Consider the following 9,072-nt stretch of genomic DNA (forward strand, 5'->3'; position numbering starts at 1 on the left):
TGAAGCCGGTGAATTAGCCAACCTGAGTAATAGCATCCGCTGATGTCAGTCTTCTGACCAGAGCTGGGCGCCATTAGACTTTCAGCTGTGCTACCGAATTGAACTGTAAAGAACTAGACAGCAAGAAACACACAATCACTGTTACCATCACAGAGCGCGCACACACACACACACACACACACACACACACGCACACACACACACACACACACACACGCACAAACACGTACACACACACGCACACACACACGCACACATACACCATCATCAGCATCTTTCTCAAACCACTTTAATCGTATTAGATGTACTTACCACCTGAGCGCCTTCCGTCCACACAAACGAACGTGTCCCAAAGTCAAACAGGTAGACAATTAACTGTGAAGAGTAGAAGGACATTATTAGGAAGTCTCCTCCAACAGCTTTGCCAAACTTTGATGTCATAAAACACAACACTTAAAGGAGCAGTGTGTATAATTTATTGGCCTTTTTCAGGACAGACTTGGTAGAAATTGAATATAATATTCGTATGTATGTTTTAATTAGAGTATGATTGTTTGTTAATAAAAGTTGTTTTTTTAATTGTTTTTTTCCCTACAGCAGCACAGAATGCAAACCTAATGTCTATATGCATTTTTAGAGTGGGTCTCCTGGAGAAATGCACCTGTTGGAAGACGAAGAAGTACTATAGAATAAATAACTGAATACATCTTCATCTCATCACTTGATATTGTGGAAAGACTTGAGGCAGTGATGCATAAAGCCATCTTTAGTAACTATCTTCTTGTCCTTGAAGGCCACCGTAGCTTCTGTTATTATTCAAAAAAGAGGGGTTACCGAGGGACCGTTGCATTCTAGAACTTTAACCACTAGATGCCAATATTCAGATATTACAGACTGCACCTTTAAGTTGTGAGTCAAGTATTTAAACAGTTTCATCCGAATCAATGGAATCTAACCCTTGGTGGAATGTATTAAGAAATGTAGCTGAACAATACTCACGATTCCTCCGTCGTTGAAAGGTACTGTAAATTTCCAATGGCCTGTGTGACTTCCCTGAAGTTCTGGAAAAGTGCTGGTCAAGAGTGATTCAGGATCTTCTGTTGCATTTCTTCGAAGTACCGTAACGTTAGCAGCTACTCGATCCATTAAGAAAGCCACGCAGTCATTGGGACCTACGGAGCCGCTATAGTTCTTGAAACACACTGAGAAGGTTGGTTGGTGGGTCACCTGTTAAAATCAGAGACACAAAAAGTCAAAGTAGAAGAATGGGAGTATCAGGCCAGGCCCACACACACAAATGGATGTGCCCCTGAAAAAGTTCCAGTCAATGGGAAACCCCTCACTGGTGCTTTACTCGCATCAATTTGTGCATGCACTAATTCCTCCATAAACATATAGAGTACATGTATTTGAAGAGAGACTTACTATTTAATCAATCATCAATGCAAGCTTAACCTCAAAAACTGGCTGCATTTATAGTATATAAGTTGAAGTCAATTTTCTATTTGAAGCATATGGGTTTTAGACACAGTAAAGCAAGGCACCAGTATAATTTGTAAAATGTTAAGCGATGTGAAAACGCCTGTTTTGTCATACTCACAAATGCAGAGTTGTACTTCTGTCCCAAAAACTGGATGGGGAGACTGCTCATGTCAAACACTTGATCTGATGAAATGGTGAATGATTCTTCACCTGAAGACCATGGAGACACATGAGGTCAGAACTATAGTCAGCAGCTGTGTGTGAACGCGTGTGTGTGTGTGTGTGTGTGTGTGTGTGTGTGTGTGTGTGTGTGTGTGTGTGTGTGTGTGTGTGTGTGTGTGTGTGTGTGTGTGTGTGTGTGTGTGTGTGTGTGTGTGTGTGTGTGTGTGTGTGTGTGTGTGTGTGTGTGTGTGTGTGTGTGTGTTGTGTTCTCACCTGCAGTCAGCCCAACGAGAGCAGAGAGGAGCAGGAGAAGCATCATGGTGAAGGAAGCCGATCAGCTGACAGACACACACTCTGTTTGGAAAGAAAAGTCACTTTTAGGATTTCATCACTTTAAACCAATTTACAGGAACTTTGTGGGTCTTTCTGACGGACTCCATACTACTACAATACATGCAGCCTACAATACAATCTAAATAAACATTTTCCCGGCAGCGAAAAGCAGCTTACAAACATAAAAGTTTCACGTTAAAAACAAAACGCAAGACACAACGAAACATAAAACAAAATAAGACAAATCACGGAAAAAGCATCAATTCTGTTTTAGAGCAGGTGAGGTGGCCTTACCGTGCGGAGGTAGAGAGATGAAGGCTGCTCTTCAGTGGCTGTCTGAAACTCCCTCCCTCACTGCAAGCCTTTTTATGTCCATCTCCCTGTAGCTTTAGGGCAGAAGGATGGGAACAAAAACAGGTGCTACCGGTCAAGTCAACCACCACTAGTTTAGGCTACACCCCCTCCCCCCCCCCCCCCCCCCGCTCATAATCAGAGGTAAGGTATTTATTCTTGGTATTCTTCCAAAGTTCAGGTCCAGGTTACTTACCCCGTAGGTAAACTTGTTTTGCGGTTTAAAAGTGAGCTTCCATTACACAGTTTAATACACCACATACACACAAACACAAATGGGACAGTTACATAGGTAAAACAATCAAAGTGCTCCAGTGCTAATCCAAATTTGGACACTTAAAACTGACCAACATAATTCAGATATTGTAAAAACACGATAAATTGATCTAAAAATCAACAAATAAATAAATAACACATACAAAATGAATGTTGTGCAAATGTAGCAGTTTCCACAGCTTGTTCATCAGTGTGATTACACCTGGAACAAAGCTGTTCTTAAAACGCTTGGTTTTAGACCTTGGAACTAAAAACCTTTTTCCAGAAGGGAGAAGCTGAAACGACTTGTATAAAGGATGCAAACGGTCATTTAAAATGGACTGGGTTATCCGCTGTACCTGTCTAGTGTACAGGGAGGCCGGGGGTTCAGCTGAGATTCTCCTATTAACTTACTGGAACATTTCACCACCTGATTGAGTGAGGTCCTGTTCTTGACAGAGAGGCTGTGTTCGGAAAGCCATACTAACATCCTACTCATACTCATTTTGACGTCAATTTCAGTATGTGACGGTTGTGTATGCGAGTTTGGGTAGGCGAGAAATGGCACTGAATATTCCAATATTATATATCAAACTGCACCTTTGAATAAACTGAATTGACTGTTTTCGGCAAATGAGATGCATCATACATTTTTTTTCATATTAAAGCTGGAGGTTTTTGTGAGTGCAGACGTTCCCACACACTCTAAACACACTTACAGAACAATGTGAGTGAACCAGAAACAAAGGCTTTAGGCTATGTTCGTTAGGTAACATGTTATTGAACATTCACATATTCCAGCTAGGGAAGGGTCACAGGCACATTGTCAAACTGGGTCCTAAGGGTGATGGATGAATCCCCCCAGGGTATGACCAAGCACACAACCCCACACCCTCCCACCTGCCAAGTTTATCATAAGTATAAAATCAGTGTATAATAAAATGCCTTTTAACAGAACAATCTTGCAACTGCTTTGAAAACATGAAGATTTATAAATGGTATTGGTCTTACAAAATGATATACAAACTCCTTTTTAAAGAAAGTGTCTAAATTATATATAATTGTAGAGTAGGCTACATTAAAAACTAAGAAATTAAATATTTACAAATGTGGGCACACATTAGGGCATCACAAGAACAGACAACATCTGAGATAAATCGAGAATAACAAAAAAAAAGTCAACAAAGGAATATTAATATATAATTATTTATTTTTATTATAAATATGAGGCCCCAGCACAGCGCGTGTTCTGTGTCGAGGGAGGGCGGCCCTGCACACAGTAGCATTTAAAGCTGTTGTTACCTCAGAGTAATTATCCTTTCATCTTTATAAGAACATAGCAGAGCTTATATTAAGTATTACTTGTTTTTTATTTCTCTTTCTGCAAGTTTCAATTGAATTCTTTTTTACTTAGTTTGTATTTCTATTTCAATGTAACATTTAATGTTTCTATTTCTCTTGTTTCAAAGTTTAATTGACTTCTTAGCGTTTTTGTAAAGTTTTAACTTGACAGGGGTAAATAGAGTATAACACAAAACATTCAGCCCCTGCATCCATTTCATTTTAACCCTCAAAAAAGATTTTAGTCTTGAATAGCTTTTTTTTTTTAAGTTTGAGTAACAGTAACATTCTTTATTTGACAAATTCAGTTGTTTCCATTATATCTTTAATACAATGATGCGTTACTTTCCTTTCCTTTTGCCATATACGGTAGGGACAAAATTGGATTTTGAAATATTGTTGTACAGTTTTGTTTTTGGATTATTTAACCTGAGTCGTTAATACAGAAAATATGTCGGTACTTTTTTTCTTCTTCTACATGTTCTTCCCGAGTCTACAAACATTTTTGTGGTGAATAATTTCCCTTTGGGGACAATAATGTCTAAAATCTTTGACATTAATGTCCACTCCTCTTTGCCCCATTTCAACTCTGTCTCTCCAAACTGTCTGATAAAAAGCAAAACTGCCCAAAAAATTATATTAAAAATAAAGATGACTGTTCTATTGAATTGAATTAAAATGTTGGTTTATTTTGAACAAGTGGACAGACATATAACACAATAATATTTACAAAGCCGTAGTAGTAGTAGCCGTATTTGTTAGTGAGAGAGAAAGAGACACTTTGAGATGACAGATATTATGAAAAGATTGATAGATTAGATTTTCATGGATTACCAACACCCTCCTGCTCCTTGCTCTCTCTCTCGACAGACTCCTCCTCTGTAGATGGAGGCTCAACCTGTTTCAGAAATGAGGAGAGACACAGTTGATTGAGGTTTTAAGGATGTATCGGTTAAAGAGGTGGAAAGATGCATTACAATATATAGTTATATAGACAAGATGCACAACTTGTTGTTTTACTAATGTGAAAGAAAATGGACAAAAGTAATGGTGTAATGTGTATTATTCTAAAGTACATGATGGTCTAAAAACCTACCTACCTTTGGCGTTCAAATCAGTTTAATTTGTATAGCCCAATATCACAAATAGACATTTGTGATATTGGGCTATACCCGAGGCAACGAGCACAAAGGGCGCCACGCATCCACCGCCGCCATCGGCACGCCCGGAGCCAGGGCCGGCCCGAGAGAACTCGACGCCGGGGAGCCAAACACGGACGCCCACAGCGACACCTCAGAGTTTTACCGTCCATTCTTCTAAAGATGAAAGGATAGTTACTCTGAGGTCATGACAGGTTTATATTCCACCTGCGTTATTTGTACATTTTCACACACCCAGCTATTATACATACAATGAGCTAAAGGTCACATAACAAACATTTAGCCCTTTGTATCTGCTCATACACCACATATTTCTGTGTTGGTATTTAGAGTGGACCTGTGGATCCATCATAAAGATTGACAGTAAAGCCCTGAAGCATCACACACACAGCTTGGTCTCATGTTTGTGGTGAATAATCTCCCTTTGGGGACAATAACGTCAGGTTGACAGGAGCAGCCAGAGAATGTTCCATGGGCTGTCCATGTCACATACTGAACATACTGCATATACCTGACCCAGGAGTCACAGTATCGGGAGGTCAGACCAGTTTCTCACTGCACCTCAGCATATAAGGATCATGATTTAAAAGACCATATTAATCGGATAATCGAATCGGAGCTTAACGGTGACGGTGTGTGTGCATATCAGGCTTCAGAGATGTATTTTAAATGTATTTTCAAACTTCCGACTATACCGGCGAAAAATTTGCCCACCATATACGGGTGGATTCCCTATGATATGATATGATAGGCCCTATGTATCCTATCCGTCTGAACGGCCGGATAAATATTTACCTACCTGAAATATTTAAATAGATCTTAACATAATTTACCAAAATGACGATTCTACCATGTTCTGCGAACCGTGGAGTCTGGCTCTGGGCCGCAATGGTTTCTGGGTATTTTTATTTATTTATTTACATGTGGACAGCTCTAACACACCGCGCAACAAGCTCCGACACACAGCTCAAATGCACACACCATGGTACACACACACTTTCATTGTCAGCAGCCACAGAAGGTAAACCGACACAGTGTGGGCTGCTTGTATGCAGACACACACACACACACTTAAGCAACGCAATGCCTCAAACCGCACTAAAAAATAAAATAATCAATTGCACACGATACAGGCTTTAGTCTCCATACATGGAAAACAATATTAAAAAGGACATGACGTGGCCTCCGCCCAGTAGGTCACATGACAGTGCTATCATGGATTATAATCAAACTTCCTTTTATCAAACTGACCGACTCCAACCCATTCATGACTAAATAATACAAATAACGAATAAATTAAATTTTCAGGATTACAAAACATGGCGTGAGCTATAGGCTACGAGTCGCACAAAATCAAGAGTGTGCTATGACAATACTGTAGTGAATGTAATCAAGAGTGTGCTATGACAATACTGTAGTGAATGTCGGGTGTTATCAGAGCGTGAGCCACAGAGCTGCTGCGTTGTTCATTAGGTGATTAGGATGATGCGCTGCAGCTGCAGGGAATGCGTTTGGGAAGGGGGAGGTTAGAAAAGGGGCAGAGAGATTGAAGTCAGGGTTGTTGGGGAGCGGACTGAATGTTACGGGGCTTGAGCCCAAACTAAGCCAAGTTCTCAGCTGAGCGCACTCGGGCCTGGGGGGTGGTGCCGTGCGCATGCCGCTAGGGTTGCCGGTGGTGAAGATAGAACTAGAATAGGGAAAGTTTCCAGTATTCGTGAGGTACTAGGTACTGACAGTGGGTTCCTTTAGGAGTGGTGAGGTACTAGGTACTGATAGTGGGGTTCCTTTAGGAGTGGTGAGGTACTAGGTACTGATAGTGGGGTTCCTTTAGGAGTGGTGAGGTACTAGTTACTGATAGTGGGGTTCCTTTAGGAGTGGTGAGGTACTAGTTACCAGTGTTGGGAAAGTTCTTTTTCTACGTGAACTAGTTCAAAGTTCAGTTCACACCCTTTAAAATGAACTAGTTCAGTTCATAGTTCAAAATTATGAACTAAGTTCACAGTTCAAAAATGAACTAGTTCATAGTTCTTTTTTTTTTAATATGATGCTGCAGGCTATTATTTTTCTAAATAATTGCCACATACCGTATAGAACCACAGACAGAAATTATTTCAATAACATTCAGTCCACACTAGAAACCAGCTGCAGCTTTTACCCCTACAGTATGTTCTCAAAAACATGAGGAAAAAGTTGCTGTTTGAATGGTCTTTTTAATTAAGAATTATTCAAACAAAAATGGTTAAGGTGCAAATGTTTTTCCATTTTTATAATTTTCCAAACCTGGAAACAATTCACATGAAATTTCATTCAAATAAAGCAATACTGAAAAATATACCAGGCAGGTTCTACAAACAAATTAGCCTACAACTTAAACTAGTAAAACCCTCAAGGAGACCATTCTAAACTGCAGTGTAGGGCCTACTGTTAACAACAAAGTCCAGAAGATGTGTTGACATACTTATTAACACAAACACAATCTGAGGTAGGCAACAATCATACGAAGAAGAGGGTATAGCCTGAGGCTCATGGACATATAAAGCTGGGTCCATGGTCTGAGTAAGCGCTGCTGCATTCATTTGTTTTCGTGAGGTACTAGGTACTAATAGTGGGGTTCCTTTAGGAGTGGTGAGGTACTAGGTACTGATAGTGGGGTTCCTTTAGGAGTGAGGTACTAGGTACTGATAGTGGGGTTCCTTTAGGAGTGGTGAGGTACTAGGTACTGATAGTGGGGTTCCTTTAGGAGTGGTGAGGTACTAGGTACTGATAGTGGGGTTCCTTTAGGAGTGGTGAGGTACTAGGTACTGATAGTGGGGTTCCTTTAGGAGTGGTGAGGTACTAGTTACTGATAGTGGGGTTCCTTTAGGAGTGAGGTACTAGTTACTGATAGGGTTCCTTTAGGAATGAGGTACTAGTTACTGATAGTGGGGTTCCTTTAGGAGTGAGGTACTAGTTACTGATAGTGGGGTTCCTTTAGGAGTGAGGTACTAGGTACTGATAGTGGTGTTCCTTTAGGAGTGTTGAGGTACTAGTTACTAATAGTGGGGTTCCTTTAGGAGTGGTGAGGTACTAGTTACTAATAGTGGGGTTCCTTTAGGAGTGGTGAGGTACTAGGTACTGATAGTGGGGTTCCTTTAGGAGTGAGGTACTAGTTACTGATAGTGGGGTTCCTTTAGGAGTGAGGTACTAGTTACTGATAGGGTTCCTTTAGGAGTGAGGTACTAGTTACTGATAGGGTTCCTTTAGGAGTGAGGTACTAGTTACTGATAGTGGGGTTCCTTTAGGAGTGAGGTACTAGGTACTGATAGTGGGGTTCCTTTAGGAGTGGTGAGGTACTAGTTACTAATAGTGGGGTTCCTTTAGGAGTGGTGAGGTACTAGTTACTAATAGTGGGGTTCCTTTAGGAGTGGTGAGGTACTAGGTACTGATAGTGGGGTTCCTTTAGGAGTGAGGTACTAGTTACTAATAGTGGGGTTCCTTTAGGAGTGAGGTACTAGTTACTGATAGTGGGGTTCCTTTAGGAGTGGTGAGGTACTAGTTACTGATAGGGTTCCTTTAGGAGTGGTGAGGTACTAGGTACTGATAGTGGGGTTCCTTTAGGAGTGAGGTACTAGTTACTGATAGTGGGGTTCCTTTAGGAGTGAGGTACTAGTTACTGATAGGGTTCCTATAGGAGTGAGGTACTAGGTACTGATAGTGGGGTTCCTTTAGGAGTGAGGTACTAGGTACTGATAGTGGGGTTCCTTTAGGAGTGAGGTACTAGTTACTGATAGGGTTCCTTTAGGAGTGGTGAGGTACTAGGTACTGACAGTGGGGTTCCTTTAGCTCCAGCCGCTCTCCAGCCTGTGCAGAGGCTCTCCTGCAGCCAGTGGAGCGGCCTCGCTGCGTTGGACCGGAGCACGTCAGCCTCCGGACCAGAGCCAAAGCTCAGACCCCGGGGGAGGGTCTCAACCCCTGGGAGAGCTAAGTAGCTTGAGATAGATTCAGTATT

Source organism: Ammodytes marinus (genome assembly GCF_949987685.1).
Source record: "Ammodytes marinus genome assembly, chromosome: 15".
NCBI classification, from domain to species: domain Eukaryota; kingdom Metazoa; phylum Chordata; class Actinopteri; order Uranoscopiformes; family Ammodytidae; genus Ammodytes; species Ammodytes marinus.